The sequence below is a fragment of the Marmota flaviventris genome, chromosome 18, assembly GCF_047511675.1.
Source record: "Marmota flaviventris isolate mMarFla1 chromosome 18, mMarFla1.hap1, whole genome shotgun sequence".
NCBI classification, from domain to species: domain Eukaryota; kingdom Metazoa; phylum Chordata; class Mammalia; order Rodentia; family Sciuridae; genus Marmota; species Marmota flaviventris.
In genome coordinates this window covers 1041333-1060827 of record NC_092515.1, presented here as the reverse complement: position 1 = coordinate 1060827, position 19495 = coordinate 1041333, and the positions used below count along the sequence as shown (strand labels likewise).

Genomic DNA, 19495 nt, shown 5'->3' with positions numbered 1-19495 from the left:
CGGGGACGTTCGCCTGGACCTTCTGAGTCTGGCTTGTTCACCAGCAGGACGGTGCCCAGGTCCCTCCACTCACCAGCAAGGGACGCGGCTCCTCTCTTCTTAAATGGCAGAGCGAAACCGCACACGCACATGTGCACACACGCACACACACACGCACACACGCACACTCATGCACACACACGCACACACTCGCACACACATGTGTACACACGCACACACTCGCACACACATGTGTACACACGCACACTCATGCACACACGCACACACCCGCACTCACATGTGTACACACACGCGCGCACACACACGTGTACACACATGCACACACGCACACACACGTGTACACGCGCGCGCACGCACACACACTTTATCTACCCCTTCTTCGGTTGGTGCTGGGCGTCCTGCCCGGGTCACGTCCTGTCCACTGCGAGGTGTGCTGCTGTGACATCCTGCCGCGGCTGTACCACCGTCCGGTGCTGATTTCCACCTTTTGGATCAGGACTCAGAAGTGGGACGGGTCACGGGGGTCCGGTCCCTGGGTGCTTTCTAGAGCGCGTGGCCCACCAACAAGGTACAGGGGGCCGTCCCCCCACCCCGTCCTCGCCAACATTCTTCACCATTCGTATCGTCCCCGTCGCCATTCTGACTGGAGTGAGGTGACCCGAAGGCCATTTCCTACTGTCCCTTCAGGCACTCACGTCACTGGTGCATCCTGACATCCCGCACACTGGTGTGTGCCTTCCCTCCCGTGTGGGTGCCCGGGGCGTGGGCCACGCTGGCCGAGTGGTCACGCGTGGACGTGGGAAAGTCCGTCTGTCCATTCTGCCCCCTCAAGTTTGGAGGCGCTGTCCCCAACTGCTGCGGACGTTGACGCTCTGTCACACTTTGGGGCCCCTGTGTCTCCCCTGGAGCAGGGACTCGTCCCTTCCTCTGCTGATTGGGTCAGTCTCACTCCTACTTTGGGCCTGGACTTTCTGAGCCTCCCCAGGTCGGGGGGAGCTGGCGCAGCCGTCCCCCCCCAGGCCCTCCCCAGTCCTCACTATTTCCCTTGTGGTGCAGAACCTTCCAATCTGATGCCATCCCACTACTGATTGTCAGTTTTATTTCTTGAACTTTCAGGGTCTTGTTAAGGAATTCGGTGCCTGTGCCAAGATGCTAGAGCGTGAGGCTGCTGTAGTGCAGTGTAGGCAGAAATTCTTATTTTCTTACACAATATTAAGTTGGAGTCTAGCCTTACGGCTTATGCCAAAAATGTTTTCAGAAAAATTCAAGGCAGACATGATTATTAAAACAAACGAAAACAAGTGTTCTCATTCTTGAGAAAAATAAGCCTGTCTAGGAGTCACTTAAAAGTAATCAACATACCAAAAACATCCATCGTAACCCGTATAAGAACGAGATCATGCCTTCATATATAAAGAACTCCAAAAAACAAACAATCCAATGAAGACGGTGAGCATCTGCAGCAGAAGCAGACGGCGATCGTGAGATAAATGTGAGCATCTCCTCCTTCCCAGTGATCTGAGGGGTGCCCGGGGAAGCCCCAGGGGATGGTCTTCCTCCCTCAGGCTGGGCAGAGGAGGGGAGGCCAGGGTCTACAGGACAGAAGGCTGGGCCCACGGGGCGGTGTTGCTGGTACCAACCTGACAACGTGGACCAGACCTTCCCACAGGGAAGAAGAGCCCGCAGGCCGCCCAGCGCTCAGTGGGGTGCTCCTCCTCGTGAAGAGCGCTGCGTGGAGGCGCTCCTGCCCCCCTGCACCAGCCGGCCCTTAGGAGGCACCCAGAGGGTGGCCACGCCCTGACCAGAACATGGGGAATGCGGTTCTCCAGGGTCAGGGGACTTCGCCCAGTGACAGAGGTGGGGGTGGCCTTGGGCTCCCAGCTGGGCCCACAGTGACCTAGGGTCTCCTAGGGGAAAGACTAGCTTCCTCGTCAGAGAACCGTGGCCGATGGCCGATGGTCAGCTCAGTGAGAGGCCAGGCCCGGACCTCCAGGCCCTCGCCACCTGCAGCCCCGGGCCGTGCCGTTGCTCTCGGGAGGCTGGTCCTCCAGTGCCGGCTGGAAAAGGACCCGGCCACAGAGACCGGTCCTCAGGGCTGCGACCAGCTGACCTTCCCAGCTCCCGCCCAGGCCCAGCCCGGCCCTCGGCCCCTCAGACCCCGGCTCTGGGTCTGGGCAGGACCCCACCTGGGGAGCTCCTTCAGACTTCCCTGTCTTGTGAAGACCTCGTGGACACACAGACTTACTAGAGGTTTCATTCATTTTTCCCGTGATCAGCTCTAGCTGAAGAACCACAGAAGAACTGCAGGGAGCAGACAGGGTCCCTGTCCCCTACCGAATGACCCCGTGTTCGTGTGCAGAGGAATGGACTTGAAAATGTGGTGCAGACCCACAGCAGAATGCAATTCAGCTTTTAAAAAGAAAGAGTAGATGGGCTCGCACTTGTCATCCCAGCAACTTGGAGGCTGAGGCAGGAGGATCACAAGTTCAAGGCCAGCCTCAGCAGCTTAGAAAGGCCCTGTTTCAAAATAAAAAATAAAAGGAGCTGGAGGTGTAGCTCAGTGGTAAAGTGTCCCTGGTTCAATCCCTAGTACCACAGATAAGTAAATAACTGGAAACTCTGTTGTGGTGGTAACAGGGCACCTTGAGGCCACCAGGGTGAGCAGAGGGAGCCACCTGCACGTGACGCTGTGCGCTGAACACAGCCTTGGTCTCTTAGGAGCAGAGTCGCCTGGTGGTTTCCAGAGGCCGAGCTGGGTGGGCAGGGAAGGAGACGTTTGCTCAGGAGGAGCGAAGTCCAGGAGGGAAGGATAAGTTCTGGTCCCTGTGGGCACAGCGGTGAGGGTAGTTATCATGGCGCTGGCTGGGCCTGGTGGCGCACGCCTGTGATCCCAGTTATTTGGGAGGCTGAGGCAGGAGGATCGCAAGTTCAAGGCCAGCCTCAGCTATTTAGCGAGGCCCCAGCAACTTAGCAAGACCCTGTCTCAAAATAAAAAATAAAAAGGGCTGGGGATGTGGCTCAGTGGTGAAGTGTCTGTGGGTTCAATCCCCACCCTCCCAAATGATACCATGCCGTATTTTCAAAATAGCCGAATAAAAGGTTTTAAATGCTCTTACCACAACCCAGTGGTAAACATGAGGTCCTGTGTGCGCCAGCCACGGAGACTGGACCCTCCGTGGGTGGATCTGAACATCACACGGTACCTAGCCCTCTGCCACATGGTCGCCAAGTAAGAAAGAAGGTGGGTCTCGGAACACAAAATAAAACCAAAGGTCACTGGAAAATAATGAGGGCAACACATGTTCAGGAGGCGGCCCGAGAGTCCCAGGTCCCCAAGTCCAACCGGGACACTGGTGCTTTGCCAGGGTGACTCCCTGTCCTGGCTGCCCAGCGCCGCTGGTCCAGGTGTTAAAGCCCAGGGCGGCCAGGCCCACGCCCGCTGGCCCCGGCCCTGCACGACCTGCCGGAGGCTCAGGGGCCCTGGACCCCTGGGCGGTCAGCCCCGCCCCAGCGAGCCCTCCAGCCAGCGTGAGCCGGGCAGGCCTGGCCAGGCCTCAGGCTCTGACCCTGTCCAGCGCCTTCCTGCGGCTCCGCTGTGGCTCCCGGCCCAGTGCAGCCCGGTGCAGCCCCAGGCAGTGGTGAGTGGCGGGTGTGAGAGGTCTGGGGCCCAGGGCGTCCACGCTAGCGGCATTCAAGGCCTCTTCACAGGCCGCTGCCCAGGCGTCTCCAGCCCAGGTGGTCTCCACCCCCAGCACGTCTCCCCTGGTGCCCGGCCTCCGGCTTGCGCCCCAGCACCCGCCCCACGGGCCTCCCAGGCAGCCTCCCCCCGGGCCAGCCTGGGTCACGTCTTGCACCGTGACGTTGGGTGGCCTCCCGCCCCTGGATGGGACGGCCACCGCACCTGCAGTGCTGGGTGGCAGACTCCCTATGCAGCTGGTGGCCCAGTTGGGCCAGTGGGAGAGAGTCACCTCAGGATGGCGAGAGTCAGCAGGGCCTGGCCGAGTCTGAACAGGCGTCCAGCGGACTCACGGCCCAGACCGGATCCCCAGGGCCACTGCCTGGGGCGGGGCAGAGCCGCGGGCCCTTTCCTGTCCTGTCTTCCTCCGGAAGAGCGAGAAGTGAGCCTTGTGTAGAGTCGGCAGCCTGAGGCTTGCTACGGCAGCGAGGGACGAAGACAGACGGCTGGGCCTCCCGTGGAGGTCACGCTCTGCGTGTCCCGTCTGTGAAGACGTCACCCAGAGGTGGCGGACACCAGGCCCAGCACGGCCAAGGTCCAGCTCCGGGCAGGAGGAGCTGGCCTCATCCGCCATCTCAGCAGCCTCAGCTTCCCCAGGCTGCTGCTCCCACCTGGCCCACGCCCGCCGGGCTGCTCGGAGGACCGTCCTGGGGCTGGCGCTCTGGAGTCAGGGCGCCAAGGCGCCACAGTGCCCAGGGTGGCCTCCCAGGGCGAGTCTGTCCCCTGCCCTCTCCTGCTTCTGCCGCCTGCTGGCAGCGCCTGGCACCGCGGCCTGTGGACGCCTGGCTCCCGTCTGTCTCCGTCACCCCTGGCCTGTCCCTCGGGGTCCTTGGGCTTACTGGGCCGTGCCGAGGGATCCAAGTCCCCTTGATCACATCTGGCAGATGACACCTCTGAGGCGCAGGTGGACCGGAACCGGGGCGCTGCCCCCCACAGTAGTGACAGCGCCACTGTCCCATCTCTCTCCAGGTCACAGAGGTCACACGGGTCAAGGGAGGCCCCAGAGCCAAGGGCCCAGCGGGGTCAGGCAGACGGGCTGAGTGCTCCGGTCCCACCTACGAGCTCTCGTTCTGGTAAATACCGGGAACCATTTTGTTCAGGAGATGCCCACGCGTCCTCAGGGCCCTGACCTTGCTGGATCACCCCGTCCTCAGCCCCAGGTCCTGGCCTGGGGGCTGGACACCCCCACCCCTGCTCCTGCTCCCCGTCTTGTCTGCATCCTGCTCATCACGTCCCACCAACCCCCTTCCACCTCACCCTGGCCCCACGGCTGCGCCCCAGACCAGGGCACCCGCTGCGCCCCAGACCAGGCCCAGGCCTCAGCCGCCCGCGGGCTCCCACCCCAGCTGCACCCCTGTGGGAGCTGGGCGCATGCCATGGACCCCGGCTCTTGTCTCCCCGCCCCCCGGGCTTCCAGCTTTCTAGGGGCCTCCCAAGAACTGACCGTGAAACGCGAGCTCCCCGGTGAGCACACCCAGGGGAAGGATCTGCTTCATCTAGGAAAATCACCAGCACATTTCTCCGGAGCCGGAGGGCGGCGGGTCAGTGTTTACCCAGACTGCGGCGCGCGGCCTTGGGTCTGCACACAGCCGCTCCGACCTGCACACGCGCAGAGCCTTGAACCTGCGATTGTGAAATAGCTCGACTCTGCAGCTCCAGTCTCAGAGTTCGTCCAGGAGTCGGGGCAGCACGGGTGACAGAGCAGCTGTGGGGCAAGAGCGTCCACCCAGCACGGGGCTGGTGTGCTCTTCGTGTCCCTAACAGAAACACGAGAGAGACTCATGGGGGGACTGGGCGTGAAATCAGTGGCCATCCACGAACGGAGCGCTCCGTGGCCGTGGATGACGATTTCAAACGTCCTTATGACGCGTGATCGTCTGCCACCAAGACGTGATGTTCAATATGACAGTAGCAAGCCCCAGGATGGGGGTGGTTTGAAGCAGAAGGGGTGACAGGCACCGGGGACCTGGCGTGGGCCCAGGACCCTCTGCAAGGCAACTGCAGGACAGCGCAGGGGTGGGGACCTAGGCCAGGCCCCGCGCCCGCCTGAGCAGGCCTCTCAGCCCTCGGGGAAGCACTGCTGGCCACGAGGTGGGGGAGCACAGGAGGGGCCACACAGGGCCACCTCTGCACCGCTTGCCTGTCACACCGCAGCGACCCGCCTGCCGACCCAGGCAGGGCCACGGCCCCGGAGCCCAGGGTGCGGGCGCCGCAGGGTGGGGTGCTGCGGCCTGGCCCAGGGGGCCTTCCCCAGCTCTGCAGCAGCTGCCTGGCCCGGGCCGCCAGCCCCGCGGCCGCCGTGGGAAGCAGTTGGACACAGCGCCCGCCCAGCTGTTGGGGAGATTAGCTGCGAGGAAAGCCGACCCTCTGACAAATGGTCTCGGTATGTCTGCCCCCGGGAACCGTGACCTTCACGTGACCTTCAAGGTCCCACTCTAGGACACGGGGGCTGCAGAAGACGGGGGCTTTTGTTCCCGAGTCCCGGGGGAGTCGCGGTGCAGCGAGTTTGGATGTACCCCGACACAGAACTCAACACCAGGCCCCACCCCAGCAGCTGCCCGGTGGGGGGTGCTGTGCCAAGACCCCTCTGCAGCCACCGGGGAAGGCAGCTGGGGGCCCGCGGTGGCCCGCCCCTCACAACCGCTTTGTGTGACACGCGTGGGGAGGGGGCTCCCGGGAGCGCAGGGTGCGGCCTCGTCAGGAGAAGTCTCCCTTCCCTGTGGAGGCCGACCCTGGGGGGCTCAGCTGGCTGGGCCCAGAGGTGGGCCTGGGGGCTGCGGCCCGGTCCCCGGGGCAGGACCACTTTGACGTTGGGGGGAGGAGGTCCGTGGGGGAGGTGTTCAGGGGCAGCTCCGCAGCCCTGGCGCCCTGCACACCCCTCGTCCCCACCGCTGTCCCCGGTCCCCGGCTGCTGGTTCTGACCCGACAGCACGTGTTATTCTGAAGCAAATCCTACGGTGACACATTTCAGTATCTGCTTCTCAGAGTCTGAGCAGAGCCACCTTTGGAACCCAACCAGACCTGCCCTGGGGCGGCCACCAGCGGCGACGTCCCCGGCAGGACCAGCAGCAGCCGGGCCCCTCGTCCACCGAGCTGGGCCAGTGAACCCGCCTGTTGCCTGGGGGTGAGGTGCGCCATGGTCTGGTTCTTCAAGCGTCTGCGGGTCACTGACCCTTTTCCAGAACTCAGGGCAGTGGGGACGCGGTGTCCGCCCACGAGATGCTCCAGAGAAGTGGACGCCGATGGATGACCAGATGACAAACGGTGGCACACGCGCACTAGAGGTGGGAGCGAACACACAGTGGGCAGCAGCGGCCAGGCCCACCATGCCCCCAGAACCCAAAGCAGACCTCAGAAACGGACAGTGGCCAGGCAGGGTGGGCACGCCTGTGACCCCTGAGACCCCGGAGGCTGAGGCGGGAGGGCCACAGGTTCAAAGCCAGCCTCAGCCACTCAGCGAGGCCCTGTCTCTGAGTGGAATAATTTGAAGGGGGCGGGGGATGTGGCTCAGGGATAGAGCACCCCGGGTTCCATCCAAGGAAACGTCCCTTTCTTCCTTGAGGCAACACGGAAGGCCCCCTTGACCCTGCTGCGGTCTCTCCTCCCTCCGGGAGCCTCATTAGACACCTCTGCTCCCTGGACAGGAAGTCCCACTCCTCCCTTCCCATCTGCCCTCGCAGAGGGTGCTGGGTGGCGCCAGGGTCCCCTGTGCCTGTCTCCTTCTGCTGGGTTTACACAGAGCCGCCCAGCATCGGGCTTCTGCTGTCGCCGTTGAACACCGTGTCTTCGTGACGGAGGACCACGTGTCACAGCGGCATTGGGGGCTGGGTTGTGGCTCAGGTGTGGAGCGCTTCCCTGACGTGGGAGGCCCTGGGTTCGATTCTCAGCAGCACATATCAATAAATGAAGGTCCATGCACCACTAAAAAAATATTTTAAAAAAAGACATTGAAATCGTCATTCATGGCCACGGAGTGCTCCGTTCGTGGATGGCCACTGATTTCACGACCAGTCCCCCCATGAGTCTCTCTCGTGTTTCTGTTAGGGACATGAAGAGCACACCAGCCCCGTGCTGGGTGGACGCTCTTGCCCCACAGCTGCTCTGTCACCCGTGCTGCCCCGACTCCTGGACGAACTCTGAGACTGGAACTGCAGAGTCAAGACACCTGGGGACCAGGTCAGGGTGGGGCATGGCCTCCTGGGCCAGGGGACAGTTCACAGGGCGCCTCCAGCTGCACGTGGAGGTGAGGCTGCAGGGCAGAGGCTGGGGCGCTCGAGGAGGCTGTGCCGTCTGTCCACCTGGAGTCCCTCTGTCTCAGGAGAGGGAGGGAGCTGGAACTCGGTGCCCCCGCCCCCAGGAGACAGAGGGTGTGACCTCACAAGCCAGGTGGGGTGCTGCTGGGGTGGACGGAGGCCAGCTCAGAGGCCGAGAGCCCGTCTGTGCCCACACTCTCTCCAGTCCCTGGATTTGCTGTGTCTGGCAACTTCACGGGTGCTGACGGGAGGGGCAGGTGGCCTGGCCCTGTCCTTGAGCCCCTGCCCCTCTGGGTACCAGCTGTGTGCCCAGGGGACAACGGCAGGGGGGCCCGGCCAGTCACGCATCCAAGCTGCCTGCCGGGAGGGCAGGGCAGGCCCGTGGGAGTCCAGGCAGCGAGAGTGGACACGACTCTGCGCACAGACCGAAGAGCAACTCCAGGCGCCCTCTGCTGGCCACGCGTCCACAGTGCCCTACCGCCCACTGAGGGGCCGGCCAAAAGCCTGCTGGACCTGCCCGGAGCCCTAAGGCCCCTCCCAGGTGTCCTGAGCGGCTCAGCAGGACGCAGCCTCCCCTGTGGCTGACCTCACTTCTTGGCGCAGATCCTGGAGCTTCGAAGGCCGCGGGCCCTGTTCTCCCTCTGCCCCTCCCTGGCCGGGCTGGAGGCCCTTCTGCGTGGGAGTGCAGGACTGGGGCTGGACGCTGCAGGTGGGCCACTCAGTCCTCACACTCGGGGGCTGCAGGCCACCTCAGGGGCTGCATCTGGCGGGGTCCTCTGGCTTTGTCCCCGCTGAAGGTGGACAGGCAAAAGAGCAGGGGACAGAGTGGGACAGAGTCAAAGTCGCCCTGCGCAGGAGCCCTCTGGCCCGTGGCCAGCCCACCCCCACAATGGCGCTGGTCCACCCAGGGCAGTGCCCTCGGGACCAGGTGCCCCGTGCCCACTCCTGCACTGCTGCCTTGGGGGTGGGCTTCCTGCTCGTGGACACTGGGGACACGTGCAGACCACAGCTATTGTCCTGTGCACTCAGGGACATGGACAGCACCCTGGCCTCCACCTGGCGCATGCCGGTGTCCCACCCTCCATTTAGGACACAGGGTCTCCAGACACTGCCAGGTACACCCGGGTGGGGGGCTTCCAGCTGAGACGATCGATATAAACATAGGAAATCACGTGTCTCCAAAAGGAGATGGCATGTGACACCTGGCGGGGGCTCCTGAGCCCCACGGCAGCCAGCGTGGCACCGTGCCGGCCTGCCCGTCCCTTCCAGTCCTAACAATGACACTGGGGGGCGGAGGTTGCTATCATCCCTATTTTGCGGCTGAGGAAACCGAGACACAGAAAAGTTAAGTGACTGGCAATTGGTGGCCGGCCTGACTCAAGTCCAGGCCAAGCCGCTGGCAGACAGGAGATGAGTGTGCCCCACACGGTGACCAGCCCCGGGAGGACGTGCACCGACCTCCTGTGGGCAGTGGTGTGACTGACTGGAGAGCGCGGCTTGGTCCTCCATCCTTCAGCCCAGTTATCGCTACTGAGGGCCTACTGTGTGCTGGGCTCTGTGAGATAGATGAGGCGGCCCCAGGCTGCCCTAGAAGCCACTTATGCTGAGCACAGAGAGGGCGGGGTCCAGGGGCCAGCGGCAGAGCAACCTGGGAAGTGGAGGGCCAGCCTGGGGGCAGGTGGGAGCTCAGGAGCCCTTTCCCGAGGGCAGCCAGGGCTGCAGGTCTGGTGGGTGTTGGCCTCCGCAGTGGGGATGCTGCAGCCGGCCAGTGAGGGTCCCCGCGGCCCGGGGGACCCTGCGCCTGCCCCGCCCCTCGGGGGGCAGGAGGGGAAGCCCCTGGTCTGCAGCCCCTCTTCCCGGTCCCCAGATCTCCACGGAGGCCGCGTGGCGAGTCCAGGCACGTCTACAGTCCGAGTCCGGAGCCTGGAAAATTCCAGGCTCCCATCCCTCCCGCTCGCCGCAGCCTCCTCCTCTCTGTCTGGCTGCGGTTCCCATGGAAACCCCGTCGCCAGGCGAGGGCCCTGAGGAGGACCACAGGGGGATCAGGACCTCCCAAGTAGCCAGGTGGGGGGAGGCTGGGCCTGGGCTCCGTCCTGCAATATGCAATCAGCAGCACGTCAGAGGGGTCTCTGCGGAGGGGAGGGACATCGGTGGCATCTGTGCAGTCTTGGACAGAGCCCAGCTCACCTGCCTGTGGACCCTGTGGGGAGCAGCAGGGCAGCCCACAGGCACCACTGCATGGCCACCGACTCTCGGTCGACCTGGAGCAGGGGCCTGTCCTAGGGACCCGGGTGGACGGGGGGCCTCACGAGCCTCCCACGCCACGCCTGCTCCTTCATGCCCGCCCCAGGTAGCCCCTACGCGTCCACATGTCCAGCCTCTGTGTCTGCAGGCTCCCTGCGGCCACACACAGTCCCCCCAGGAGGTGTGAGACTGGCCGGCAGGGGGCCTGGGGGGCCGCCGCACCCCTGTGCTGTGCTGAACTAAATTTAATTTTAATTTGAAGAGTCTTCTTCTTCCTGGAAGCCACATCCAGACGTCTCCATGATGAGTAATTCCAGACGCGGTGCGTCCGCCCCCTCTTCCACGCTCCACGTCTTACTTCAGGTGGAGACAGTGGGGGGCAGCCAGGGCGTGAGGGGAGCTGCCCCCCCCAGCTGGAGCCCCGGCCCGGCTCCTGGGCGCCCCCATTTCCTCAGCTCCTCGGTGGTGGGAACTTTCCCGAGGACCGGGAGCCGGTACCCACAAGTCCTGGCGGCCAGCAGGACCACGGCGGGTGGGCCAGGCAGGGTGGGGAGAGCCCCCGAGCCGGCACCCGCGGGTGCGTCCCCACCGCAGCCATGAGCCGCCTGCTGGCCCCGAGGATGGCCATCCTCCCTGCTAGGGAGCGGGTGGCTACTCCAGCGTCCCAAGAGCACCCGTCGCCAGGTTCCTGGGAGTGGAGCCACTGAGTGGAAGGGGACAGCGTCCACCAGTGGCCCACACCGGGGCCGCGGCACATTAAATCCACGGCGGGGGGTCTCCGGTTTCTCTTGAAGTAGCAGAAGCTCTAGCAAAGCTCGGGCCCCACGCTGGGAGCCCCTGGTGCTGCTGCCCCTCAGCAAAGCCACTGCCCTTGGCCACGGCTCACGCTCCCTGTGGTCCCCACACCCAGGCTCGTCATCAGCATGCTCAAGGCCTGAGGGGACTCTTCCCCTCCTTGGGCGATGTCACTCTGCACCGTGGGAACACTGAGGCCAGGCTGAGGGCCACGGAAGGACACTCTCACACCCCTCCAGCTCTGAGCCCCCCGCCCACACTTACTGCTGCCCTCTCCAAAGTCGGCCGTCCTGGTGAGTGTGCGGTGGCGCGCGTCCTGACGAGGACAAGAGGCGTCTTCAGGGAGATGAAACGGCCACCGTTGGTCCCAGGGCCTGGTGGGAGTCCTGGCTGACACTGTGCACCTCAGAGGTCCTTCACCCCAGGAATCCTGCCCCAGCTACTGCCCTGGACTCTGTCGGAGGAAGTTCTCCTGCGTGGGCTCTGGTCTGGGGACGCTGCCGCAGCCGCTGCCTTCCCAGTGCCTCGCCCTCCACGGTCACCCTCCCACCGCTCCCCATCCCCAGGTCAGTCCACCCGTCAGAAGCTCTGCACGCCCCAGGTAGTCCCTACGTGTCCACCTGTCCATCTGGGACGCGCGGCCAGCCTCTGTGTCTGCAGGCTCCCTGGTCATTAGGTGACACAGGGTGGCTCTTCCCCCAGGTGTCCTGAGTGCGTAGACCACAGGTGATCCCACTCCGTCCCCCCCGGGGACCTCAGGGCCACCCTCCCCACACTGAGGGATGACGGTGTGCTGAAGCACGGGGCTGGGCACGGGGATGGGACGAGGGGCCAGGAGGGGGCCAGGAGCTGGCTGCCCACTGAGGGGGAGAAACCAAGGAGACCACTCCAGGTCACAGGACGGACGTCGTGCATAGAGCACAGCAGGGTGGGTGGAGGGGTGCGGGAGGCCGGACTCTGCCCTCCTCCCACCCCCCTCCTCCCCACCCGAGGCGGGGCAGCCTGGGGCAGAGGGCTGCCGACCCTGGGCACATGGCGGCAGGCGCGGTGCCCGCGATGCCCAAGGAGCGGGAAACGTACTCGCACTGTGTGCGTCTCCTGTGTCTCCCCATTTTCACCAGAGAAAACTGAGGCTCAGAAAAATAAGTCACTCTCTCCCTCCCCATTTTAATCAACTCCCCCACAAATATTTGTTGGGGACGATTTACATGGCGGGCTGGATTCTAACCCCGTAGAGTCTGGAAAGTTCCATCCTCTGAGTGTCTGGCCTCCTCCCGCTCCTAGGCAGTTTCCACGGCAACAGACAGCCGGCCGCACCACTGACGCCAGCAGATGTTCCCGGGGACGCGCGGAGCAGGGGATGTCAGGGGCCAGGCGGGGGAGCAGGTCCTGACGTGCCCCGCCTGGGACCCACACTGGGGACATGGCTGAGCACTTTTCCACTTACGATGTGACATTTAAAATGGTGTTTTTGCAGAAGGGTCAAACCCGGCCACCTGCACCTTTGCAGACAGGGTCGGAGCACGGGTTCCTGCTTCTCGGAGGCCACGACACCAACCACACAGACAGCTCTTGTCCCCAAGTGGTCATCTGTCTGACTCATCCACTCAACAAGCCCTTGCTGGGCACTTCCTGTTTGCCAGACCCTGCTCTGGGCAGTGGGCATCCAAGGTGGGTGGTGGGCATCCCAGACGGACGCTGTCTTTGTTCTCCTTGGAGTTGGGGTCCTATCCAAAGAGACAGTGAAGAGAGAGACATGGGGACAACATCCACGTGACGTGGCTATGGGTGTGGATGTAGTGGGTGGAGGGTGCACACACGCACACACAGGCACACACACAGGCACAAAAATGCACACACAAGCACAAACAGGCACACAGACACACACAGACACACACACAGACACACACATAGGCACACACAGGCACACACAAGCACAAACAGGCACACACACATACACACATAGGCACACACACGCACACACAAGCACAAACAGGCACACACACATACACACAGGCACACACATGCACATACAACACACAAAAGCACACACACATACACAGACACACACAGGCACACACACATACACAGGAACACACATGTACACACATGCACACACGCACGCACACACAGGCAGACACAGGCACACACATGCACACACAGGCGCACACACACGCATATACACAGGCACACACATGCACACACAGGCACACACGTACACACAGGCACACACACATACAGGCACACACGTACACACAGACACACACATACACACATGCACACATTTGCACACACATGTGCACACTCATACACACAGGCACACACATGTACACACAGGCACACATATGCACACACTCATACACACAGGCACACGCATGCACATACTCATACACACAGGCACACATGCACATACACATATGCACATACATGCACATACACGTACACACATGCACACACATACACACAGGCACACACAGGTACACACGTACACACATGCACACACATGTGCACACCCATACACAAGGCACATATTTGCACACACATGTGCACACTCATACACACAGACACACATGTGCACACTTATACACACATGCACACACATGCACACACAGGCACATACACATACACATAGGCACACTCACAGGCACACACATGTACACACAGGCACACACGCACACACAGGCACATACACATACACATAGGCACACTCACAGGCACACACATGTACACACATGCACACACATGCACACACAGGCACATACACATACACATAGGCACACTCACAGGCACACACATGTACACACAGGCACACACGCACACACATACACACACGCACACACACGCACACACAGGCACACTCACAGCCTGGTGTACACAGATCTCACTGTGTGCCCCTGCGGGTGCTGCATTCTCTGGGGTGGCAGACTGGGGTGGATGGAGGCAGACTGGCCACCTCGCAGTCCCTGAGCAGACCAGCTGCTCGCTGAGGGACGTGCAGACCCCTGCGCCTCCTCGTGGCCAGCCTCAGGGCCCAGCCCTAAGAAAACAAAGCGCCGTGGTTTCCCCAGACCACGTAAGTCGGGTGGGTCCCCGGGGTGGACACCAGCATCTGGGAGGGACAGGGGCCCAGGCACCGTGAGTGGTCCTCCTCCCCGACTGAGGGCTCTGCCCTCCCCCCGTCTCTCTCAAGCCGCGGGGGCCCTTGGAATGTGCAGCTGGCCGGCTCCTGGTGGCTCAGGCTGGGCACAGCGGTGGTGCTGAGTGACGGCGCCCGGCAGACATGGGCTTCCGTTGCTGGCCCTCTTCTGGGCTGCAGAAGGCCCGGTGCTGTCCTGCCACGCTGGGCCTCATCAGCAAGCTGGCGCCCGTCGCCCGCAGGGTCAGAGCCACCCTCGCTCACGGCAGCCACAGCCGATGGCCGATCACAGGCCCCACAGTGAGCAGAGACCCCCCTGAGCACCAGGCCTCCAGAGAGCCTCGCGGGCCCTCAGCGGGCTGGTCACCTGCCTGTGTCAAGAGACAGCGAGGGACATGGGTGTGTGCCTGGGGCGTTGGCCCAGCTGGCTTCTCCCCGGACGGGGCTGCAGGGGCAGGAGGCGGGAACTGACCTGTCCAGTCTTGCTTCTTATCTATCTGTACCTTTTTCTTCTCAGGGTCCTGTTGAGGGGTCAGGTCACAGAAGTGTCCGCTGAAGTCGGCTGGCTGAAGGGATCTCCGTGACGTGTGCAGACACTCCAAGGGGCTTACTGGAGATTAAATCCGGGCTCGACCCCTGAGCCCATCCCCGCCCTTGTTTGTATTTTAGGGACAGGGTCTCCCTGAGCTGCTCAGGGCCTGGCTGAGTGGCTGAGGCTGGCTTTGAACTCGTGATCCTCCTGCCTCCGCCTCCAGAGCTCCGGGGTCACAGGGGTGGCCACCATCACTGGGCCGGCTGTCGTGAGCCGTCTGTCCCTGTGCTCTGGGCTGGACTGGGCTCCCAACTTACTCGGCTGAGTCCTCACCTGCCAGGCTCAGAGTGTGACCGCACGTGGAAACAGGGCCTCTCTGGAGGTGACTGAGCTCAGAGAAGGCCATTGGGTGGGCCCTGGTCAGGCCTGACTGGACCCTATAAGAAGAATGGGCCCTGGAGAGTGAAGGGAGACACGGATCTGCTCGTGTGTTTTCCTGACGCCCGAGCAGAGTCACTGTTCACGGATGCGCAGCCTCCTCTGGCCCCAGCCTCAGTGACCAGCCGCCGCCCCTCCCTCTGGGAAGTCACATTCCTGGCCTCGCATCCGTGTGCCCAGAATCCCTTTGCGTGCCTGGGGCAGCACACGTGGGAGCACACGCTTTCTGTGTGCATGCCGGGCCACTGTGAACGTGAGACACGGTCAGTCTGATGCAGGCCTGGGGACAGCGCCCCGATGCCCACGAGCAGCTCCCACGTGGATTGTGATTGGCAGCCCCTGGACCTCAGAGCAGGACGCCTCCCCTGGACTTACCCGTTATCACATTTTGGGGAAATTATTTTTGTGTTAAAGTTGATGTAAAGAACTTTGAACGAATAAGCAAAATGGATGGCTGATCATAACATGATAGGCCGACCCGAAAGGCTGGTCAACGGCAGAGGACACTTGGTCCCCGGGCACCGTGGACCCTGCCAACAGGGGCTTCCTGGGCCCACCGGCACTGCAACCCACACAGATGCCCCCAGAAAGGAGGACACGTTGTAAATTAAATAAGCCAGGCGCAGAGAAATGGAAACCGCGTGTCCTCACTCAGGTGTGGAAACCTGCAAGGGACTTCATAGAGGGAGGGCAGTGGCCGGTCCCTGAGGCTGGGGGCAGAGGAGGCTGCAGCGGCAGCCTGGCGGAGGGAGGGGCCGTCTGAGGAGGCGGGCGGTGGCGCCCTGGTCACCAGCCTACTTCCTGTGCAGGTATGGCATCCCCCCCCTGCCCTCCAGATAGGCACATTGCATCCATGAAATGATCTCAAGTGAAAATAAAAACAAATTAACTTTAAAACTAAAAACAAACAAAACAGAGGTTCAGACAGCCGTGCCTCCAGGTCTTCCAGAACTGCCTCGGGACACTGCCTCTGTGAGGGACCTCCGCCCGTCTGTGAAGGCCTCGGAGCAGGCGCTGGGGTCCTCCTGAGCCAGGCCACCGGATCTGGCCCGGGAGAGCCTGCCTCCCCTGCCCCACTGCCAGTTCAGGTCTTTGGAAGGCCAGAGGCCATCTTGTTGTGACTCGGGCTACATGGTTAACTTCCTGTGTCCACCGCTGGGCTGTGGGGTCGAGTGGCTTTGCCAGACACCCCTCTAGGTATCAGGACGAAGCTGTTTTCTAGATGTGATTAGACGACCCTCCGTGGCCTGGTGGGCCTCACCCAATCAGAGGAAAGACTTAGGAATGAAGATGGTGGTTTCCAAGGAAGGAAGAGTCTGACTGCAGACTCTAAAACAGAGATCTTGCTGGACCTCCAAGCTGGAGGCACCGTTAGAGGCTGGGACCTGGCAGCCCACAGCCCCGGGAGCCAGCTCTCTAAATCCCTGCCTCCCTCCTCCTGCGTCCACAGTCCTCCTCAGGACTGGTCTCCCTGGGGAACCGGCTGACCTCACGGCCCCCAGCAGGGTGGTCTGGGGGGTCCAGGGAGAAACTCTTCACCATATTTGTGAGAACTAGACACCTGGAGACCATGAGCCGAGCCCAGGGACTTGCAGATGGATGGGATGCAGAGGCCCCGTGGGGGGCCCGAGGGGGTCCTGCTAGTCCTCACCTGGAAGGACAGGTATGGAGGGCCTGGAATGCACAGCCGTCACCACACCTCACCTCACCCGGGCGCACCAGGGGAGGGGGCCGGGACGGGGAGGGAGCTGGGGCGTGGGAAGCGTGTGGGAGGCAGAAGAGCAGCCAGGCCCCCCAGCCCGCGGTTTTCCACTGAGCTCAAGACCGGCTCGAATCCAGGAGTTAGGTGCCTCCTGCGTGATTAAGGCCGGAGCAGGGTCCCCAGGCGCCCAGCAGCGTGGCGGGCTCTGCGTCTGCTCAGCGTCTCACTGTCTAAACAGCATCTGCTCTGTAGATCATCCCATTCTGCCCCCGCCACTTGTCATCCAGAATCTGGGAGCTGACGAGATGCAGGTTTATAATCTGCAGGCCTCATTCCTTCACACGTGTTGACCACGGGGCCCAGCTCGGAGCGCGCGGAACCGCCCGGCCTCGCCAGCCAGGGCCAGGCGCTTCCCATCCCCTGATCCACCCTCTCTCTTCAAAAAAATGAGTAAATAAATAAAAAATTGAATAAAATATGGCGCAAGTGTGCATGTGGTCTTGATGTCATGATCGATTTAATGCTTCTAAATTACATTAGTGTGTGATTCAATCACATGGATTACACACGTACTCACAGATTTGTGTTAACTATCAAAATACACATGAAAACACACATAAAGATGCCCATAAGTCATAGGTACTACCTTGGAGCGTATGATTAGTTAGTCACTCGTAATCCACATGATGGTGTGATCCTTGTAATTGGATCACGGAGATCAATCTGCATGCGGATCGCCTGCTAAGCCCTGCCCTAGGAGCCCGCGTGCGGTTCACCAGAGGGACTGGGCGTAATGAGCTCCGCATCTGCTACACTCGCTGTTTGCTCTCTGCACACAAATGTGACAAGTCCTCCCTACAAAGTCCCCTCTCTCCCCTGCCAGAGGAGACAGGCTTGAGGTTGCCCGAGGTGAGCCGGTCCCCACCGTCCCTCACTCTGGCCTCCGAGGTCGCCTGGGCGCCCCGGGACCCAGGCGCCTCCCTCAGCCCCGCCTGAAGCCAGAGGACAGAGTGCCCGTTAGATGAGGGCTCCAGATACGTAGCCAGTGAGCCTTTGCCTCAGTAAGTTGGGAGGAAAGGTGCACAGACAGCCCCTGGTCCCCGATTAGCCACCCTCATCCGTTCACTGCACCTGGGTGTCCTGCAGAACTCTCAAGGGAAATCCGAGTTGGGGCCACTGAGACCCACCCACCCCACCGCCAGCCGCTCCCACGCCATGTCCCACGAGGCCACCTCACTCTGCCAGGCCCCAGAACCCTGGAGCTGTCCCTACTGCCATCTCACCCCGCCCAGCGGCCACCAGCAGGTCAGGTCAAAATACCCCTAAAATGTCAACAGCTCTCACCACGCCCTATGCCACTGCCAGAGGCCAAGCCACCAAGAGCTCTTTCCTGAAACTGTCGGACCTCCCTCCTGGCCGAGCTGCCCTTGGCACCAGGGACCGGCCACAGAGCCAGACACTCTCCTGTTAAGAACCCTCCACGAAGAATACAAGTAACAATAAATGTGGGTGAGGACGTGGGGAAAGGCACACTCACACACTGCCGGTGGGATGCAAACTGGTGTAACTGCTCTGGAAAGAAGTGAGAGATTCCTCAGAAAACTTGGAATGGGACCACCAATTTGCCCAGTTATCTCTCCTCGATTTATACCCAAAGGATGTAAAATCAGCATACAACAGTGATCCAGCCACATAAACGTTTACAGCAGCTCAATTCACAATAGCTAGCTATGGAACCAACCTAGGTGCCCTTCAACAGATGAATGGATAAAGAAAATGTGGTACATATACACAATGGTATATCACTCAGCCATAAAAAATGAAATTATGGCGTTTGCCGGTAAATGGTTGGAACTGGAGGCTATCATGCTAACTGAAATAAGCCAATTCCCCAAAGTCCAAATGTTCTCTGATATGTGGAAGCTGGCTCACAATAGGAGGGGGAGGGAGAAGGGGAGATTGACCAGATGGGACTGGGGAAGTGGGGGAGGGGTCGGGGATGGGAAGACAGTAGAATGAATCGGACCTCACTTTCCGAAGTTCCCATGTGAACATACGACCAGTGAAACTCCACGTCATGTACAACCACAGAAATGGGAAGTTACACTCCGCGGATGTATGAAATGTCAAAATACACTCTACACAACAACAAAAGAACCCTCCTGGGAGCCGCACTGAGTAGCGCCAGCTCAGCGGTCAGGCTGGCCTAGCATGCCCAAGGCAGGCCCTGGGTTCCCACCCGGCTCCATAGAAACAATCACAAGTCAATAAAATAAAATGCTGACCAAGCCCGAGGGCCTGAGAACAGAACCCGTCAGGCGGGCAGGCAGGGCTGCAGTCGCTGTCCCCAGGCCTTGGTGGCCATCAGCGCTAACCCACCTCATCACCAGTGCCAGAGGGGGAGCCCTGCTCTGAGCGCCCCGACTCCTAAAGGAGTCTCCAGTGCACAATAAACTGTGAACACTAAAAAATCAACAAACGTAGGCGTGTGCGTCCATTTACACACTCACAGGGACAGCGCGCTCTGATGGCCACACAGCCCGGCGACCACCGGAGCCGGCCAGCTCCTGCTCCACCCCGCGGGTGCGGGCTGCCGTGAGCCTTTAGGCCGCCCGAGGACCCCTGCAGCTCCTGGGTCACCGTCCACCCCGCAGTCCCG

The 19495-nt window shown here is 61.6% G+C and overlaps 1 long non-coding RNA gene across 4 annotated transcripts; it reads right to left on the bottom strand.

Moving 5' to 3' along the window:
• Positions 1 to 951: 951 nt before the first annotated feature.
• LOC139702706 (uncharacterized) lies at positions 952 to 5331 on the bottom strand. 4 transcript variants are annotated; one of them, XR_011705274.1, is made up of 5 exons: positions 5181 to 5331; positions 3902 to 4806; positions 3117 to 3276; positions 1641 to 2823; positions 952 to 1457 (listed from the first exon to the last, which is right to left on the bottom strand). It is a non-coding gene; the product is annotated as an uncharacterized lncRNA (long non-coding RNA). The 4 variants fall into 4 exon arrangements; XR_011705272.1 differs by having other exon boundaries at positions 952 to 2517; positions 2676 to 2823; XR_011705271.1 differs by having other exon boundaries at positions 952 to 2823.
• Positions 5332 to 19495: the final 14164 nt, after the last annotated feature.